The 20133-nt window shown below is 41.1% G+C and overlaps 1 protein-coding gene across 4 annotated transcripts in view; it reads right to left on the reverse strand.

Annotated features, from left to right (window-relative positions):
- LOC137313599 (RNA-binding Raly-like protein) overlaps nucleotides 1-17796 on the reverse strand; it is a 669041-nt gene extending 651245 nt beyond the window's left edge. The window contains exons 1-2 of one of the 4 annotated variants that reach the window (XM_067979538.1): nucleotides 17545-17796; nucleotides 16792-16922 (exon numbers count right to left, since the gene is read on the reverse strand). The gene's annotated coding sequence lies outside the window, so the exon portion shown is untranslated. The other 3 variants (XM_067979539.1, XM_067979543.1, XM_067979537.1) reach the window with 3 other exon arrangements.
- Between the last annotated feature and the right edge of the window lie 2337 nt (nucleotides 17797-20133).

Here is a 20133-nt window from a genome sequence, read left to right on the forward strand (position 1 = left end):
ACTACTAGAAATGAGAACCTATAGTTATGAAGAGAGATGTGAGATACTGAGACTATTTCAACTAGAGCAGAGAAGGCTCAGAAAATTTATTATATGTTTCCAAAATTATGAATAGGAAAAGGCTATTTCCTCTGGTTAGGAAGCCAGCGGTAAGCGGTCATCAATTTAAAATTGTCACTAAGAAAATGAAGTGAGTTTAGGAGAAATTTCTTTATGCAGAGAATTGTTGGAGCTTGGAATGCTTTGCCACAGGGAATGGTTGAGACAAAAACCATTGCACCTTTAAGGGAAAAGCCAATAAATACTTGAAGCAGAGGAAAATAAAGAGCAATTGGGAGAGCACGGGGCAGTGTGATTAGCTTTGGACTGCTCTGCCAAAGAGCTGATACAGAAACGACGGGCTCGATATTAGCAGGGCTGCGGGTTCGCGGAGGAGGGGGGGGCGAGCGACTGGGTAACGCGCCCGGTGAAATCAGTCTGCCCCGCGCGCGATCGCAGCCTAATTGGATCCACTTACCTGGTCTGCCGTGTTCCCCGCTGCTGAGCTGCGCTTCAGACCTTACTGCGCACGCGCAGTCCGCCCGTCAGCTGGAGGAGCTCTATTTAAAGGGGCAGTCCTCCACTGACAGATACTGCAACAAATAGGAAAAATTACAGCATGGAGCAGCCCAGGGGGAAGGCTGCTCCCAGGTTAATGATGCCTCACTCCAGGTATCATTGGATGGGGTGAGGAGGAGGGGGAGGACAGAGATCTTCCCCCCCCCCCCCCCCGGCGGGCGGAAGGAAGCGGCCTGCCTCTGCCACCAAGAAGGCCTGGCTCGAGGTGGCAGAGGAGGTCACCTGCATCAACATATCACGCACCTGCATACAGTGCAGGAGGCGCTGCAATGACCTAAGTAGGTCAGCCAAAGTGAGTACACTTACTCATTCCCCTACACTCCATCTGCCACATTACCGCCCCCACCCCACATCTCCTTCTGCACTGCCAACACTACTCTGTCACATCACTCCTCACATCCACTCAAAGCTCATAGTCAGCTTACCTGCACTTACTCACCTCGCCAGTATTCATCCCGCCACTACCACTCAACCCAATCCTCATACAATCTCATGGCTATCTCATACTCACCCTCTCATGCATCTCTTCCACGGTCAGCCTCACTCAACCTGACACTACCTGTGCTGCAGCCACAGGGCATGCATCACATATGTGCAGTAGGCAGCGTAAGGCAAACATGTCGTGAGCATGAAGGGGATGCACAAAGGTGTTTGAGGGATTGTCATGGTTTTTACTTATATTTAATTTCTGACCAACTCACATCACATATTATATTGGCACCACTACTGCCACGTCTTTGCGAATCTTGTCTGGTTTGTGCAATAATGCCCTTTCCTGAGGATCACTATGAAGACCCACACCTGATGCCACCCATTGTGTCACTGCAGAGTGGGTGTAGGTGCATTTGCAGGGCTCTTTTGTGCAGACGACCGAGACACGTCAGCGATGTCCCCAGTGGCACACTGGAAGGATGCGGAGAAGTTGTTGAGGGTAGTGGTGACTGACAGCGACAGGTAAGAAGATGGTGCTTGAGCCAGCCGGGAGCAGCTCGGCACGAAGGAGGCTGCAGATGTCCACGACTACATGTCGAGTGACTCTGAGCCTCCGTGTGCACTGCTGCTCAGAGAGGTCCAGGAAGCTGAGCTTCGGTCTGTGGACCCTGTGGCGTGGGTAGTGCCCTCTGCGAAGCATCTCTCTCTGCGGTTGCCCTCCCTCCTGCTGTGCAGGTGGATGTGTCACAGCACTGTGTTGTGGAGCTCCACGTGTCAGAGGTGGACAGCGTGGCCGGCGAGGCTGGTGATGCTGTTCGCCCTCCAAGGAGGTCATGACTGCAGCTACGGCGGCCCCCATCCGGAAGATGTACATCTGAGGGGATCCGCAAGGTAGGTACATGTGTCTGGACTCCGGGTAAGCGTGCAAGTTGGTGAATTTGATTGTCAGGAGGAGGGTGGTGGAGGCCAAACTTTGTCCAAAGTGACAGAGCGGCCTCCTGCAATGAGTGAGAGTCTCCCCCCGTCAAATGGACCTTTGCAGCTGCCACAGGCTGACAGCTACAACACGTCCATTTCAACTGGGAGTGTTACCCCAGTATGGGAAACAGTCCCAGTTGTTTCTAAAATCCCACCCCTCCTGAAATATTCCCTTAATCAGGTCTGTTAACGACCTGAAATAGCAGAATAAATACTGTCACGTGGCACCCCGCTGGCTTTAATTGCCTGCGGGTGTCTCACATGCAGGGACTGCATGCGGACACCAGCGCGTCTGTGGGGAACCCGGAAGTGGGCGGGTTGGAGCCTGGCTCCCGACCCGCTCCGGGATTCCCCGATTTTCGGAGCCCCACCCCGCCAGGAACGCACCCGATAGTGGGTGCTAATATTGGGCCCGATGCGTCAAATGGCCTCAGTCTGTCTTGTAAATCTCTATAGATCCATGGGTTGAGTAGCTGCCCTTCGGGAACTTTTGAGTGAGGCTTTTGTTTTCCTACCCATCTTATGTTCGGTCTTCCTTTTGTGCTAATGCTTTCAGTTTTTGATGTGGGGCAGGGAGAGGACAGATGGAAGAAGAAATCTCAAACTGTCTGGTGTTTGACCAGCTGGAACTATGCTACATCATATCCAACTGGCAAATATACCATAGGTGTTTCACCAAAATGTTTGTGGGAAGAGGGAAGAAAAGAGAGACTTATTTATCTTTTGCCTATGTTAACAGAGCAATAAAAAAATTGACATTTGTAATATGTTTAACTGCTGCTGCAAAGTATTTAAGGATGGAATTAAAGAAAACATTACAGCATTAGTCCAACGCAGGAAAAAATAATTGACATTCTAGGATGACTGCAATTATGTTTCTGCAAAATATAATGTAATATGAAATTACATGAAGAATGATGGTGCAACTGCTTTAATTGTGTTACGGTATGCATGCCAGTGTCAAAGTATTTAAATAGTTATTCATCAGGTTTCAAATAATTGCTACACTTTTTGATTAGTGCTCTGTGGTACTGTAATATAGGTAATCTATAAAGCAAGTTTAACAGCAAACAGAACCACAAGTAGGAAAGGGCATGGGTTCACACCCACAAAGGGAATCCCATGGCATTCTGCTGAGGAGACAGACGACAGACATTAAATGCAAGTCAGGTGCTTTCTTCCCCACAGAAGGAAGGAAAGTCCAGCTCTGAGCTGGTTTTGCACATTTTGCACCAACTGATCACTGGCTTGGGAACAGACTGCCTGTCTATGGGTCAGCTGGGGAATGGTGCATACTCCACAGAAACCAAAAAATAGACACAGGAAATACAAAGATAAAAAAAATCAGCAGTGTTACTTTCTTATCCAACCATACAAACAAACACTGTAAACTAAGTAGTGAGCTGTGTATGAAAGTTAAAGCTACAGCCTGCAGTGTAAGGTAGTGAGTATTTTATTACTAAAAAGGAACAAATATTATGGATCTGACCATTATAGATTTCAGTGGCTCAACACGATCAAGATGTCAGCAAGTGAAGTAGATTGATAGAAAAAAGCAAAATTGTCTGTATACATAAATACTGCTGCTTGACAGCATACCTTTGGCAGGTCATTAATGTGTGAAATAACAAATGACCTCAAATTGAACTTTGGAAAAATAACTAGTATCTCATGGAGCAGATAATGTTCCATTTAAAATTCCTTCCCCATTGATACTTATTTGTAAGAGAGCCATCATCTTTAAGCCAGGAAGTTGATGCAGGATGAAAAACATTTTAAGCTTTAAGTTGACATTTGGTTGAAAAACAGTGACAAATATTTCATTAGGTCACAAAATACTGAGTAAACCATAATCAAAGATCAAGCATTCGGCAATTTTTCAGTGAACTCAGACTGTTTAATGTTGAGTGTGCAGATTTAATTCCAGTCACACTGCCTGATAAACATTTTTAAAAAACTTATGTGAAGTATTTCTTCCTATTAAGTCTGCTCTTAAAAAAAAAAGTGAATACTGAATTAGAATAATAATCAATGGGTTACTTTTACTATTTCAGAAAACCTTATGATCTAATCACCAAGAATGAGAGATTTTTATATCTGATCATCATACGCAATGAATTATAGATCAACATAAAATAAAAGAGGAAGTTAAACTGTAAAAAAAGTTTTTTTGCCATGTTAATAGTAAAAGGGAAGTCTGGCAGCTGCAGATTACATATTATACACCATGACCAAGCAAGATTGCTTTGGTATGTACTGATGCAGTTAGCAGCATTGGTCCTAGAAAGATGCAGTCAGAATTACAAACCTGCTTTAAAATCTGGATCTCTTAGCAGGGAGTCTCGCCTGTTTTCCTTTGAGTTATGAATTCATACTTTCATAAAAATGGGGGAAAAGTAATGAGATGCTTGTGCCTCCTCTATTACAGTATTAGAGATTATTCTTAACCAAAGCATAAGCAAACACGTAACAAATGGACATTGGGGACAATTTTAAGTTTTGCCCAAAACAGGCATACAATGGGCAAGGTGGTTGCGTCGCTCACCTGATGTTTGCAAGAGGCACGAACCATTTTCAAGTCTGTGTCTCATTTTAATATGGTGGATGAACAGTCAATGTGAACCACACTGATCACTGGACATGGTGGTGGTGGTGGTGGTGGGGCGGTGAAGAGGGAATTCAGGCAGGAGCGACATCATTTAAAGATGGCCTGCATTTCTTAGGTGCAGTGCGGGGATCCATTGAAGGGGGTAGATCTTAATTTTATGCAATAGTGTAAAATGGATGACAGTCGGCAGCCCGTTTTACATCTCTCCCAATTTTTATTTTCACTGAAGTAAATGAATAATACCCTTTCTTCTTGCAGGACAAGCCAGGTTCACCTGCAGGGGAGGACCTTCACTGGAGGTGACCCACCATCTTTCCAAGTCGTGACAGCAACTGAAGAAGCTGCCAGGCATGTCATGGATAGAGGGCAAGCCAGAGCCATCACAAATGGCGATGCAGGAGGAAATGTGCCACAGTGTGCTTGGCCCTTTAACCCTCCTTTTTCTCATCACTAAACTCTTCCCCTCACAATCTGCATAACAGCCTGATGCTGCAATGAGCTACCACTCATTTGCTAATACTAACCCTTGCCTTTAGCTACTAATCATTTTCTCTCTCTCCCCTCTTTCCAGGACAAGCACCAGTCTCAGGCCCATTGGCAGTACAGGAGGACAGTCCAACAGAAAATGCATCATCATTCACTCACCTTTGCAGGCATCAGCTTAGAAATTGGCACCCTGCCACCAATAGATAGTGACTCAGAGGGGTCTGTACTAGGGAAAGATGATAACTTCCATGGTCCAGCCTAAAAGACACTGCGCACCAGTGCATGTCAGGGGGTTACGCATCACAGTGGACAGTGTGGAGGCGTCCACTTCCAACTTGTATGTAGCACTCACACAGCCAAGGCACAACAGTTTGCAGCCGGGCCTTCTCAAGCCTAAGCTCCTCGAGGTTGCCGACCACAGCCATCTCAAGTGCCCTCCTCGGAGGCACAGCAGCTTTCCACCTCCAAAGCTGTAGCTATTAGGGGGCACTTTGTAGGAGCTCAAGAGTAGGTAGATGAGCACTTTAATACCAGCACTAGGGGACTGCATCAGGGTGACTGTTAGTTTATTGACGGGTTAACACTTATTGTCAATTAGTCTTTAACAGAATTCTTGGTGTGTGGTTTGTTTGGTGAGTATTTGATGACCAAGCAATGTGATATGATCTAAAGACCCAATGCCATGTCTGGGTTGAGGGCAGTCCTAAGGATGGTGGAAGGGCTGGGACTGAAGTTGGGAAGGGCTATTGGTGCAGGGGAATAGGAAATAGTTAACAAAAGTGATCCTTGATAAACTGCTGTCGAAAAGCTCTTGCGGCTGGCAGGAAAGGTAGGCTTTGCTCTTCCTCGTAATCCTGTGTCTTCCTATAGTTCATGCTGCTCTGCCTCCATGTCTTCCTCCACAGGTGGCTCAATGTGCATGGCAAAGTTGTGGAGCATGCAACAGACAAGGTCAATCCTAGGCCCTCTGGGGACTGTACTGCAGGATTCCTCCAGACCTATCCAGGCAGTGAAAGTGTTGCTTGATGTGGCATTGGTTTGTTCTATCAGGGCTCTGGTGAAGATGTGGCTCTGATTATCACATCTCTCCATCTGTGCTTGAGTGCCTGACATGGATCATGAGCTACGTCTGCAGAACATAGCCCTCGTCTCCAAGTAGCCAGCTTCTGACCCGATGGTCTGGGTTAAAGAGAAGGGGAATTATGACTAGTGCAGGATAAAGGCATCATGACAATTGTCAAGACCTGCAGGATGCACTGCATGTTGTCGCACACCAACTTCAAATTCAGTGAGTGGAAGTCTTCCGGTTGACGTATACGGCAGGGTCTTGCGTGGAGTACACAATATTACATTTGTGCAAGTCAATGATGCCCTGCACCAGGGGAAGCCCTAGGCCCTGTCTTCCTGCATCATGACCTTTATAGGAAAGGAGATGAAGTCATTGGCTCTGACAAAAGGTGCATCAATCACCTGCTTCATGCAGGTACACATAGCTGATTGACCAATGTTGCAAATGTCACCTGCTGCAGACTGAAACAACCCTAAGGCATATAAAAAACAGGGCCACAGTGACTTTCAGAGCTATAGGCAAGGACGAGTGTCATCTGGTGCTGGCTGCGGTTGGTGCTGCAGCAGGTGACATAGCTCTGTAACAGGATCTCTGGTAAAGTAAAGCCTTCTCCCACACTGCTCCTCACTGAACTACAAGAATAAAGTTCTTGGCATGTATAGTCTAGTACGGCAAGGCTTCCTGTGTGCTTCTCTCGTTCTGCCTCTTCTCTCTGCAGATCTCTGGTATCTTGCCTGGTTCTGCTGCTCCTCATCATCATCTTCCAGTCTCAACAGCATTCCAATCACCAAACCATAAAGCCAATCAGAAGTTTGCCTGAAGACTCAACCAGATAACTTTTTGAAGTTTAATGTCAGCTCCAGTAGCCAACACAGCAAAACAAGCACACCAGAAGTCAAAATGAACAAATCAGTGATTTACCTGACAGCAGCTGATGAATGCTGGAAATGGCACCCATCCAACTGTTACTGCCTATGATTTATGGGTCTGTTGTAGAACTGATAAATAGGAAACTAGAACTGTTGAAAATGGCATTTGGTCCTTAAGCAAGTGTAGGACCCTCATTTGCATTATTAAATAGGCAACCGCCTAAAAGGAGGCCCCACCCAAAATGCCATCAGGCGCATTTGTCACAGAATGAGCAGGCAAGACTGAGACTCGATTTTCTGTGTCCAAGCACCCATTTTATCAATGTAAAATGGATGGGCACCCATTGAAAATTGCCCTCATTATGAAATGAATTTCAATATAGGTAAGTGGGAGGTAGTGCATTTTGGTAGAAGAATGAGGCCACATACTCCTTGGAAAATATGAATCTAAATGTGGTAGAGGAACAAAGGGATCTAGGAATGCAGATACACAAATCACCGTAGCGACACTAATTAATAAGGGCATAAAAAAAGCACCAGGGCTCATTTTTGATAGAGTTGAAAAGCAGAGTTATGTTAAATTTGCATAGAACCTAGGTTAGACCACATTTGGAATACTAGGCACAGTTCTGGTCTCCATATTATAAAAAGGATGTAGAGGTATTAGGAGGTGCAAAAAAGATTTACAAGGATGACACCAGAACTGAGAGGTGTACCTATCAGGAAAGAGTGAACAGGCTGGAGCTCTTTACTCTAGAAAAGGCTGAGGGGTGACCTAATAGAGGTCTTTAAAATTATGAAAGGGTTTGATGGTGTAGAAATAGAGATGTTTCCACTTGTGGAGGAGACCCAAACTAGGTGCCATGAATATAAGATAATCACTAATAAATTCAATAAAGAATTCAGGAGAAACTTCTTTACCCAGAGAGTGGTTAGAATGTGAAACTCGCTACCACAAGGAGTAGTTGAGGCGAATAACAACTACATTTAAGAGGAAGCTAGATAAATAAATAAATACTTGAGGGAGAAAGTAATAGGAGGATATGTTGATAGGGTTAAATGAAGTCGGGTGGGAGGAAGCTTGTGTGGAGCATAAACACACAGACCTGTTGCTCAAATGGCCTGTTTCTTTGCTGTACATTCTATGTAATTCTGCCCAAGCAGGTCGGGGGTTTCCAAACCAGAACTGAGTTTGAAATTCCATTCTTTTTGACGTTCCAAACTGCATTTCAGATTCCTTCACCAATTTTTTTTTTACCATGACATCCATATTTTTACACTGTTAACAATGTTTGAATTTTTTTTGAAACTGCACTCACCGCAAACCATGTCAGCCAAATCCGAATGAATCCAAGCGTGGCAAATTTAGGAACATCCAACCAGGTCCAAATTTGACCAACTTTCAGTTAGATAATGAATCAGAGGTCGTATCCAAACAGAAGGTTTATAATATTAATTTGCATAGACCACATTTCTTTAAAGCAAAAATCAATTTTAGTGCGATCTACATGCTAGTTAACTTTGTCCCCCCCGGGGTTCTCAAGTTTGGTGTGCAGCATATACACAAACACTGCACATCAATACAGCAATCCATACCCACCAGCCCCAACGCCCCCATCCTACCCCACAACAGTATTTGCAACATTTCCAAGAAACCTAACTATTTGCAACAGCTAGCCTGAATTACAGCCTATCCAGAATGCCTTCTCTTGGGAAATGACTTTTAACAATGTTAATTATACCAGTGAAATCCTCTCCTTTTTGTCTGTATCTGTTAGGTGTTCTTTTAGTTTAAGAAAATTATAAATCTGAGGAGGTTTTATTTAAATCTTAGTTTTTTTTTAAGTTTGGTAGTCTTTCCACAAAGCCACTTAAAGCACATTTCCCATTACTGTCTACCAATTTGTCATTTAGACCAAATAGAACAATTTTATGCATTAAATCACTGTCATTGATACTGGAAGTGTGGAGCAACTGATCTTTATAGCATGGACTGCATTATTCAGACATATGTTTATAAGACTATTTTCTCTATATAAATGGGCGACCCATATTCATGTCAACCATGTATTATACAACATCAGTTGCCCTGGCAACCTTAACATCCATGAAAAGAACTAAACTACCAATCAAAACAGTCCCTGCATTCACAGCTGTCCTTTTCTGCTTTGAAAACAAATCACATCTTTTGAAAGGTGCAGCTTAAAGTGGAAGTATAACTGCAGTCCAGTTCTGATCATACTCTTGGAATGTAGCATTATGCAGTCTTTTACACCTTATTTGACTTAACACCATATGGATTGTAATTGCAGTCCTGTGTCAAACTAGGCTTAAAAATTGCTCAGATGTATTTGATTTCTTGAACATTTTATATCGTTAAGCAGAGCCTCACCTCAATATTTTGAGAAAGCACACACTCCCGCCTGCACTCTCAAAACATTAACATAGCTAGTTGCACAGTTCTAAGCATGTACCTATTAGTTTCAGATTGATGGTGCACTGTAACTGCAGCATTAAGCCAAAAATATAGGCAAAAATAATCACTACAGAACACCTTAATCCATATTAGGTATGCGTTACTCCTAGTGACACAGACATATTCTGAGCTCTAATTATGTAATTTATTTGTGTTTCTATTTATACTCCTGTTACAGAAACAAGTATTAGGAACTTTATTAGAGAGTACTTATCCAATGGGAAAACCAAACATCGTAGCATTCTGCTTTGTCCCTTGGATAGCTACCACAGTCAAATTGCTGAGGTATATCCTTTATTTTCCACCTCATCTCTACACAGGTTAGCATATTTGAGTTCTGTCAAATGCCCTTCTGTTGTCTTTCCATTCTTAAATGATGGAAAACATAGTCAGATCTTAACTCCTACTGCATGATAGATGATTTCTCTCACTAGACATAAATCGCACTATTACTGCCAAAGGCAGCATAACTTGTCAAACAATAACATGCTTCTTTTTAATACTGAAAAATCTATTCTAACAATTAGACCCGATCAATCCTTCTGGGCTTTGTCTGGCTGAAAAACTGAGCTTTGGTGCTGTTTTCAGTTAATTGTTTGATAAGCTAATTCTAACTTCAAACAAATATTTTGTATCTGTCTACACAGTAGAAGATACAAAAAGCATACCAGAAATAATGGGGAACCAAGGGGCTAATGAGGGTGAGGAACTTAAAGTAATTAATATCAGTAGAGAAAAAGTACTGGAAAAATTAATGGGACTAAAAGACAACAAATCCCCTGGACCAGACGGCCTATGTCTTAGGGTTCTAAAAGAGGTGGCTGCAGAGATAGTGGATGCATCGGTTGTGATCTTCCAAAATTCACTAGATTCTGGAACGGTCCCAGTGAATTGGAAGGTAGCAAATGTAAAGCCCATCATTCAAGAAATGAGAGAGAGAAAATAAGGAACTACAGGCCAGTTAGCCTGACGTCAGTCACCAGGAAAATGCTGGAATCCATTATTAAGGAAGTGGTAACAGGGCACTTAAAAAATCATAATATGATTAGACAGAGTCAACATGGTTTTATGAAAGAGAAATAGTGTTTGACAAATTTTATTGAAGTTTTTTTTGAGGAGGGTAGCTAGCAGGGTAAAGGGACCAATGGATGTAGTATATTTGGATTTTCAAAAGGCATTCGATAAGGTGCCACGTAAAAGACAGGCAGAAAACAGAGTGTAGGGATAAACAGGTCATTTTCAGGTTGGCAGGCTGTAACCAGTGGGGTGCTGCAAGGATCAGTGCTTGGGCCTCAGCTATTTACAATCTATATTAATGACTTAGATAAAGGGACCGAGTGCAATGTATCAAAGTTTACTGATGATACAAAGCTAGGTGGGAAAGTAAGCCGTGAGGAGGACACAAAAAATCTGCAAAGGGATATAGACAGGTTAAGTGAGTGGGCAAGAAGGTGGCAGATGGAGTATAATGTGGGGAAATGTGAGGTTATTCACTTTGGTGGGTAGAAAACAGAATATTTTTTAGATGGTGAGAAACTATTAAACATTGACACTCAGAGAAATTTGGGTGTCCTCGTACAAGAAATACAGAAACTTAGCATGCAGGTACAGCAAGCAATTAGGAAGGCAAATAGCATGTTGGCCTATATTGCAAGGGGGTTGGAGTACAAGAGTAAGGAAGTCTTGCTCCAATTGTACGGGGCTTTGGTGAGGACTCATCTGGAGTACTGTGTAGTTTTGATCTCCTTATCTAAGGAAGGATATACTTGCCTTAGAGGTGGTGCAACCAAGGTTTACTAGATTGATTCCTGGGATGAGAGGGCTGTCCTATGAGGAGAGATTGAGTAGAATGGGCTTATACTCTCTGGAATTTAGAAGAATGAGGTGATCTCATTGAAACAAGATTGAGGGCTTGACAGGGTCGACGCGGAGAGGCTGTTTCCCCTGGCTGGAGAATCTAGAACTAGGAGGCATAGTCTCAGGATAAGGGGTCAGCCATTTAAGACTGAGATGCGGAGGAATTTCTTCATGCAGAGGGTTGTGAATCTTTGGAATTTTCTACCCCAGAGGGCTGTGGATGCTGAGTCATGGAGTATATTGAATGCTGAGATCGATAGATTTTCGGACTCTCAGGGAATCAAGGGATATGTGGATCGGGCGGGAAAATGGAGTTGAGGTCAAAGATCAGCCATGATCTTATTGAATGGCGGAGCAGGATCGAGGGGCCGTATTGCTTCGTCCTGCTCCTATTTCTTATGTTCTCGCTCACAACTCCTCCAAAATGGGTCATTGCTGCTTGGAGACAGACTAAAACATCCAAGGAAAGCATTTTACATATTTTGAGATAAAATGTAGAAAAGTTACACTTGTTTTTTACATTAAACACAGTTAAAATAAAGAGCAATAATGAAGAAGGGATGGGGAAGGAGAGAATGGGGTAGAAAGAATAGCAAGAAAAAGGGAGGACAAGGCAAGGGTAAACTTTTTGTTTTTATTTAAAATGGTATTTTAAGTTTGAACCCCTATACAACAAATATAGAAACCTAAAATACAATTTTAATTACCACCAGAAGTATTGTTTGAATAGTTTTATTACTGTAGTCCTAGGTTTTGCTTTAGCATTACAGCTGAGAGCTGCAAACTTGAAAAATGGACAGCCCAGAAAGCCTTATAATTCTTGGACCTGTTGGCAGTCACAAGGTTCAAACATAGGTAAAAATACTGCCCAATGAATTTCCAGTGCCAGGCCACATTAACATATATAAGGCGAGCAGCATGCCCCAAACTGGCATATCAATGAAGCTCGCTGACTCCAAGCCAGGAAAAAGGTATGTCAGGGGCCGGGGGTGTTCCCAGGGTGGCAGAGGCACACATTATTCTTGTAGTACCCGGAGGGCACTCCTACCCCTCTTGGCCTCTTCTGCTTTACGGACAGGTTTTTACTGAATGGAGCATCCACGACATACACAATAAGCAGGTCAAATGGCATCAGGGTCCTATCTACATCATAGCACCCCTATTTGCATAGATTAATGAAACTCCGCCTGATTCAGGCAAGCACCTCAACCATCCAATGGTAGTCCCTGGAAAAAATGGCTGCAAAGCGGGAACAGAGCGGTAAGTCCCACATCTCCATTTTAACTCTTACCACTCGGTTTCTGCCAGGCAAAGGCAGTTAAAATCTCCCCCAGCGTTTCATTATATCTGGATACCAGAAAACTACCTATCCCATGTTCTGCCCCTAGGTATTGGAACAGAATGAAACACAAATTGTTATCCGTATTTATAACACTATGGAATAAAACATTACCACATATAGTTCTTCTTTATAAGTTAAATTTATTAATATTCCATGATTGGACAACATTTATGTATCAAATGTAAGAAAGCTACATTCAGACATCTATATTATGTTAAACTGTACATTTGATTATTTTGCTTTCTTGGTTTGCTGTATTTTACTTCATTTTGAATTTTCTAATTCATTGTGTTTGTTTTTTGATTCCTTTGTACTCACAAAAGGGTACTGCTGGGAAAAGGAACATTTTCCATTTTCAGAATCTAGCATTCCCACGTCAAGGTTTAGATACAGAGTAAAGCTCCCTCTGCTCTGCCCCAACAATGTGCCTCAGTGTAACGCCATTACTGCACCAGGGTGACATCTTCCATTTCCCCCACGATTGGTAATTTACTTACAAATTAAGTAAGGTTGTGTTGTGAGCCCATGCTTGTTAGGAAATGAACTGAGCCTTGCCAAGTTCATTTTATATCAGAATCTTACAATCTGCTAACAGAGGAGACATTCATCCCATCAGCCTGGGCTCGATTTAAACCCTGGTCCAAGAGGTGAAATGCGAATGTCTAACCCACAGCATTCTTCCCACACCCTATTTGTTTTTATTATAACCCATTTTAACTTTTATAACCTTTCTAGTACAATGTTCTTTAAATCTCTAACTTTTGACCCAAGACTCCTTTTATTATATCTAATTAAAAAATAGAAGTTTCTTTGAACCAAGAGCTCTGCAGAAACTCAAGTGAGATCTAACTGCATATATTACATATCCAGTTGTCATCAGACACAAAATCCTGTGGTTCAGAAAGATTTCAACTTGTGAGACCATATAGTCCTTTCAATATAAAACCAAAAGTTTGTTTAAAGTGTTCTTGCACTTGTCTCTGTTCTCAGTATGCCTCAATCACCTTCAGAATAGCTGGTACCCTGTCTGATGGCCTGACAAGACTGTCCTCTTTGGAGCAGCTTTTCCTCTGGCTAACTTATCTATGCTGCTCACAAGGTGCTGCCCTTAGTCTTCATTTATGGAAAATCCTAACACTTATGTATATTGCAGTTTCCTCTGGCCTTTCAAGGGATTACTGTTATCCCTTTATGGTTCAATGGAAGGCGTACCAGATTTGATAGCCATTTTCATTTGCACTATTCGTTTTTAAATCTAAATTTAAGACCTTTCATTTTGTGGAATGATTTTACTAAACAAAAAACACAATAGACAGGGTATTTTCTTTAATCACGATGAAGACACATTGAGGGTGAAATTGGTCTTCAGCGGTAATGCAAAATGGGCGATAGTAAATTGGCAGCCCGTTTTACACACAGCCCAATTCTCTCTTCCATTGACTTAAAAAAAAAGTGGCGTGCCAATTTATTATCACCCATTTTGTGGTACCTCCAAAGGCCAATTTCACCCCCAATGATTCTCAGCTAAAGTTAAATGCACTGCTCTGAGTGAAAATTTTTCAGCTTAATTAACAATCTGCTACGTTGTCTCAGGTGAAATTATTTTAAGAGATATGCGAGTCTTGTCCTCTTCTTCTAACTTCCATAGTTTCTAGACAGTCAGCCACAAAAAATGTGGTCTTCCTGTTTCACCCAGTCCAGTACCTTAAATTATAATAACAGTTCCAGACACTTCTAGTTTGAGTTTAATTTTAACTAGCATGATTTTTTTTTCCAGTTAGTGAACTTTACTTCAAAGTTTGCCACCGCATCACTATTATCAACAATCTGATATACATCTGCCAAGCTATTTGTTTAATTGGGTATTTAATGACCACAATAACAGACTATAGAGATGCTAATTCATCTATTACACTTTATTTTCACAGGCACATTTGTTTTCCTCTTTCTTCATAAGTACTGGTTCTGTGGAAGATTTTAGTGGCAGTAAGGGAGGAATGTTCTTTCCCCTCTTCCAGCACTGGCACTCAGAAAATCACTAAGCTTTTGTAAACCTGACCTATGTTAGTCTGCTGGTATTCAGATCCTTGAAAAGCAGTTTTAAAAGAGAAAATACATTAATTTACATGCAGATGTTAGTGATATCATCCAGACTGGATTAGAACAACTTTAGCTAGCAGGTTTACTACTCCCCAACATCATGTGGCTGGAAGTGTAATTCAGTGTTAATTTATGATATAAAGGGAAATTCAAAGGTAAGGCATAAGATTCCACCAGTAGCAGAGTAGGTAGCGTCAAAGGAAATGTTAAACTCAAGAGAAAGATTCAATTCCACAATTTAACAGTGTGCCACTGTGTTTACTTCACTGTGTTAAAAGTTCATGCAAGCACTACACATTAACTTCTAAGTGACAGTCAGTTCTTATGGAAAATCTTTTTTGTTTGACATTCACTTGGATGCAGTGACTCAAACAAAAATAACATCTCACTGCTTTTGTGTGATGTTACTATTGTGAGATGTTACTATGACAATTACTGTGCACCTGTTCTTCATCCTCAGGTATGAAATTGGTGATTCTATTAATCACCAAGATTTGGCTTTGCTGCTGTGCAATAAGATTCAACAGCATCAATGCACTACAAATGTAATAAATTGACCACATATTGATGTACTTAAACACTCTGTTTGGGACTCTTTTCGGCCATCTTCAGATCAATTGCAAATTCACCAACAATGTTGAAATTCGCTAAAGATATGTTGACTTCAAAGTAAAATCACATCCTGCAAAAGCCAATTTTGTTTGGATGATTCAGAAGGAAATATACTTTGTACTACTGTGAATTTTACTACTACTTATACTTACAACAGAATAAAAATAAAACCAATATGATGCTTTGACTGTTTTACAGTATTTTCAAAAAAATTAAAATTCTGATCTTCAATTTTAAACAACTGAACAATTTCTACCTAATCAAAATACAGCAGATATTTTAAATCTGGATTTACTAATTTTATGACAACTCCACTGTGATCCCCTTCCTAAGGCAGCGCACAGGATATAGGCATAATTGGATCACTAACCAAGAAACCTAGGTAAGTGGAGCTAGCGGCTTTCAGAGGGGCGAGAATGTTTTCTGGGGGAAAAAAAGGCAAACCGCACCTTTAATAATAAATCTTCTCTACTACCTGCAGAAAATAAAGAATGCACCTGGCCAGTTTTCATTCTAGGTAGCAGTAACTAGGTCAACATTTTTATAACATTTTATTATTTCTCAAATCCTGCTGGAAGGATCATCCCTACCTCAGCACTGAAAACCTGATACTGAAAACCTGATGCTGAAGAAGATGTAACAGCATGATATCACAGATTCTCACCAGCCAAATGAGAATGCTCAATCACTTTGCTTACAAAACATTAAAATTTAGCTAGAACTTTCCAAACTTCTGCATTAATAAACTGACTTATCCCTTTACTTGTCACACTCATTCGTTACAACGATCGAATTCTGGACAAGAGGGCTCCTAAATAGATACGTTTTACTCAATAACGGACATACTGTCTTGCGAACACCCACTGAACGGCACTGTTTCCAATGAAATCACTTGTGATAAAAATGGAAACGCGCAATTCCTGTAGATGACGAGCACTGTCTGAATGCACACGTAGGTAACGTCAAACATTGCAATTTATTACTGTGGTATTGGGCACCAGACCACAGTTACTAACATTGTAGCAGCACCGTTAGAAACGACATGGTGTACTGACTCCCCCTCACTGCTCCTAGGAGCTCTTTATCGGAAAGCATCTAACAAGTTCTCATCCGCGCAATTTAATGAAAACACAATAAATATTCGGCAGCAATCCCGCAAACACGGATCTAGGAACCGGGCAGATCAGAAATAACGCGACATTATCTACAGTGCAATGGACCTGTTAGGCAGACTAGCCACTGAGGAAAGCATTAAATAAAACACACGTTATTTACTTTATCAATATTTTATTCCCAGCTTTTCTGATAGTGATAACGTTACAATAGTGGACCTGAAGTAAATACCTGTGCTGAAGTGTCGATGTGCCGTCTGTGAACAGTATAACCAATAACGCACTTCATTTTCCCCTCAAGACCTTCCACAGCCATCCACAACTTTTTTTTTTTGGTTTTAATGATTAAAAAGTTTTCAACAACTGAAAAGCAGATTTTTCTAATTAAAAAAAAACACAACCGTCTGAAATAACGTACACATTTAGGAAAATTACTTGAAGAAAAAAAAAGTGCCTTAACAACAAGCTGCAAGAAAAGTTTCGCGTTAAAAAAAAATGTAGAAAAGTCTGCAAAACACTTTTGTTGTTGACAATGAAAACTTGCTTCAGGTCGTGCTTTTGGTGGCTTGTCACTTCAGCTCAACCAAGCGAAGCACACAGGTTGTGTCAATACCGGTATGGGAAAATACACCAATAAAGCTTTGCAAATAGAATGAGCACAGTAGAAGAGTTGCTTTTCTTTAAAAAAAAATAAGGTTATGCATCCGTATTAAAAAATTATTGTTTTTTTTTGGGCTGGCGACAGTAACAAAAAGTAAATTACAAAATATACACATTATAGCCAGCTCCTTTTTTGCCAATGCCGTCACTGACATCACTATACAGCATGCAAGAACTTATTCTGCAAAATAGAATTTATAAACCATGCTTCGTAGGCTCAATTTCTTTCTCTTTCTTTTTTTTTAAAAAAAAAGAAGTTAAAAAAGAATTAAAATGACAAAAAGCACTGAAAAAATCCAGATAGGAGAAAAAAAAACCTACTCACCGAGCGGGAAAAATTCAAGAGAGAAAAATACTGAAGTTTGTAATATGGCGGTGGAAGAAGTAATGAAGCGCCCTCACCCTCAGGCAAAGGCACGTGATCCGAGAGAGCCTGCTCCCAGCAATGCCCAAAGGATGACAGAGCCACAAAAAAATTCCCTCCCCCTCCCACAATCGAGCTTCGACCTAACCGATTTGTTTTGAACCCAGTCGCTCGCGCCGTTTTACGTTTGCTCCGGCGTTTCACACCCGCTCGTTCTCACAGCAACGGCTGCAATCGGCGGGTCTCTTGGAAACTGAGCTGCGCATCCCTAAAAATCATATGGTGCAGTCCGCTGGGTTATTCGGAGACAGTGGGGGGAAATAGAAACGGGGAGTGGGGGGGGGGGGGGAATGGGGGCGTGCTGCAACTCCGTTTTACCTTCTACAATTATTTTTAATGGGCCGTCTACCTGGAGCTTTAAGATAGAGGGAATTTTAGTTCGCCAAAGCCTTGTAAATCTGTCACACGCCTTTATTTATTTTTCTTGGGAGAAATCCTCATTTGCAAGCGGCACATCTACTTGTTAACTCGGTTTTTAGTCGAAATACCTAAAATATTTACTGTTGGCTTTCTTTACGTGGAAATAATGAGTTGTGATCGCGTGTCATGTACAGTGCAGACACCGAGGCGAGTGGTAACAATTTCCCCGGCTCGTGGAGCGTGTCTACACGGACTCGAAGCAAAGGAACTGCGTTGCATTTTTGTCCTTTTTGATGATTTTTTTAAAAATTAGGTTAAGTACACTGCATTCTACGCTGTGCACCGTATTGCAAGTTTGAGCTGGTCCAGAGCCAGCACATGGCATACGTACCGCAAAGAAAACATTTTATGACCAACAAAATGAACCACGTAGGTATTAAAATTAATGACTAATTCCCGGGCATTGTAAATTAAAGAAAACTTTCAAAGTCTCCAATTCACCTGTTTTGTCACAAACACATTCAATCAAAACTATTAGGTATTTATCATGCTCAGACCTACCTGTGAATCAGCATCGTAATTGTAACGTAAGACAAATGCTAAACACATAAATGCGCAATTTCGATAACATGAAAGCATCGTACACAAGGTTATAATAGTACCGGTTTCATCAGTTTCCCCGTATAGCCTCGTCGTGAATGGACCAAATATAACGAATTAATTAGACTGCGGACATGACAGCAATAACATGATTCTCATCACCGTTCCTTTATAACAGATGAACATTTATATTCTCTCTTTGCCTTTGTCACACACGCACCATCTCCTCTTAGTATTATTCAGCATGTCTTATATAGACTGGTATCTATGTATAAAACGATCAAGTTATACATAATCTTCCCCAATCTTTTAATGTACTCCCATCTTTCGCACATTTCCTACTTTCGCCAGACCCATTCACTTTTGGACGATTGATCATAAAGCACTCAATGACTTTAAAAAAAACTACCGCCACTGTATTTTTAGAAATAGTAAACACTGAACACAGTAAAAACAGCTGAACTTATAGGCAATGGGAATTCTGATCATAGAAATGGATAGAAAACAGTATATGCGGCTTTATGACTGGAGAGACTGTAATAAAATATTAGGACTTATAAAAGTACTGTCAGTGGGAATTAGTATTGACTTTATTGCTGGCATTTATTTTATATAATAGTCGATCTTCCGTGGTACTGCACAGGGGAGTTAAGACCTAGAGTAGTCTTCAGGTGAGAGGGTTTAGAGGGCAGGGATAATTGGGCCAGAGTGCACATACCTAATTCGGTCCTTATTTTTATATTTCCAATATAAATTCCTATGTCCACATTTATAGTGGAAAATGCCCATTGTAAATATGGCACACTGTAATTATACCTTTCTGCCAGTGAAGTTGATGAAGTGCCTCCACTGATGGAACAGTGTAATTACAGCATGACAAGTTTACATAGGCAGTTTCCATTAAAAATTTGGACCTAGGAACTTATAATAGAAAAAGTTGACATAAAATGTTTGCAGATATAAGATTTATAATATATTATACATATATATGTTTTAATAACAACAATCTGCATAATGCATTATCTTCGCCCATGTCTTGCTTTTTAATTAAGTAAAAAAAACTGGCATGAAAACCGTATTGGATTGCTGTGTCCATAAATGTGTGAGGAATACAATTTATTTTCTATCAGCTAATTTCCACTTGATACCTAGAGGAAATAGTCAATGCAGATTGTGATGACAAAGAAAATCCTGATGATCATATTTGTGAGTCTTATGTTTTTGCATGGTACAGTATTGATGGGAATTGACTCAAAGGGCATTTTGGTTCCAACAACATCTTTTCCTATCAACTTTATTAAACAGATCAGCACCATAGACAGCTAATTTAGAAATGTACATACTCCTTCCAAATACAGCCCCTCAGCACCCCCATGCCTACTAGCACTATATAGGAGGTGGAGTCTGAGGTTATGTTTCCCTGGAAGACATTGGAATTTTTATATTAAGAATGGTACATTTTGGTTCATTTTAAACACCTTTTTTATTTCACTGTTGATCAATTTTCAATCTAAAAAAGAAAAAGTAATT

The sequence above is a fragment of the Heptranchias perlo genome, chromosome 3 (genome assembly GCF_035084215.1).
Source record: "Heptranchias perlo isolate sHepPer1 chromosome 3, sHepPer1.hap1, whole genome shotgun sequence".
NCBI lineage: Eukaryota > Metazoa > Chordata > Chondrichthyes > Hexanchiformes > Hexanchidae > Heptranchias > Heptranchias perlo.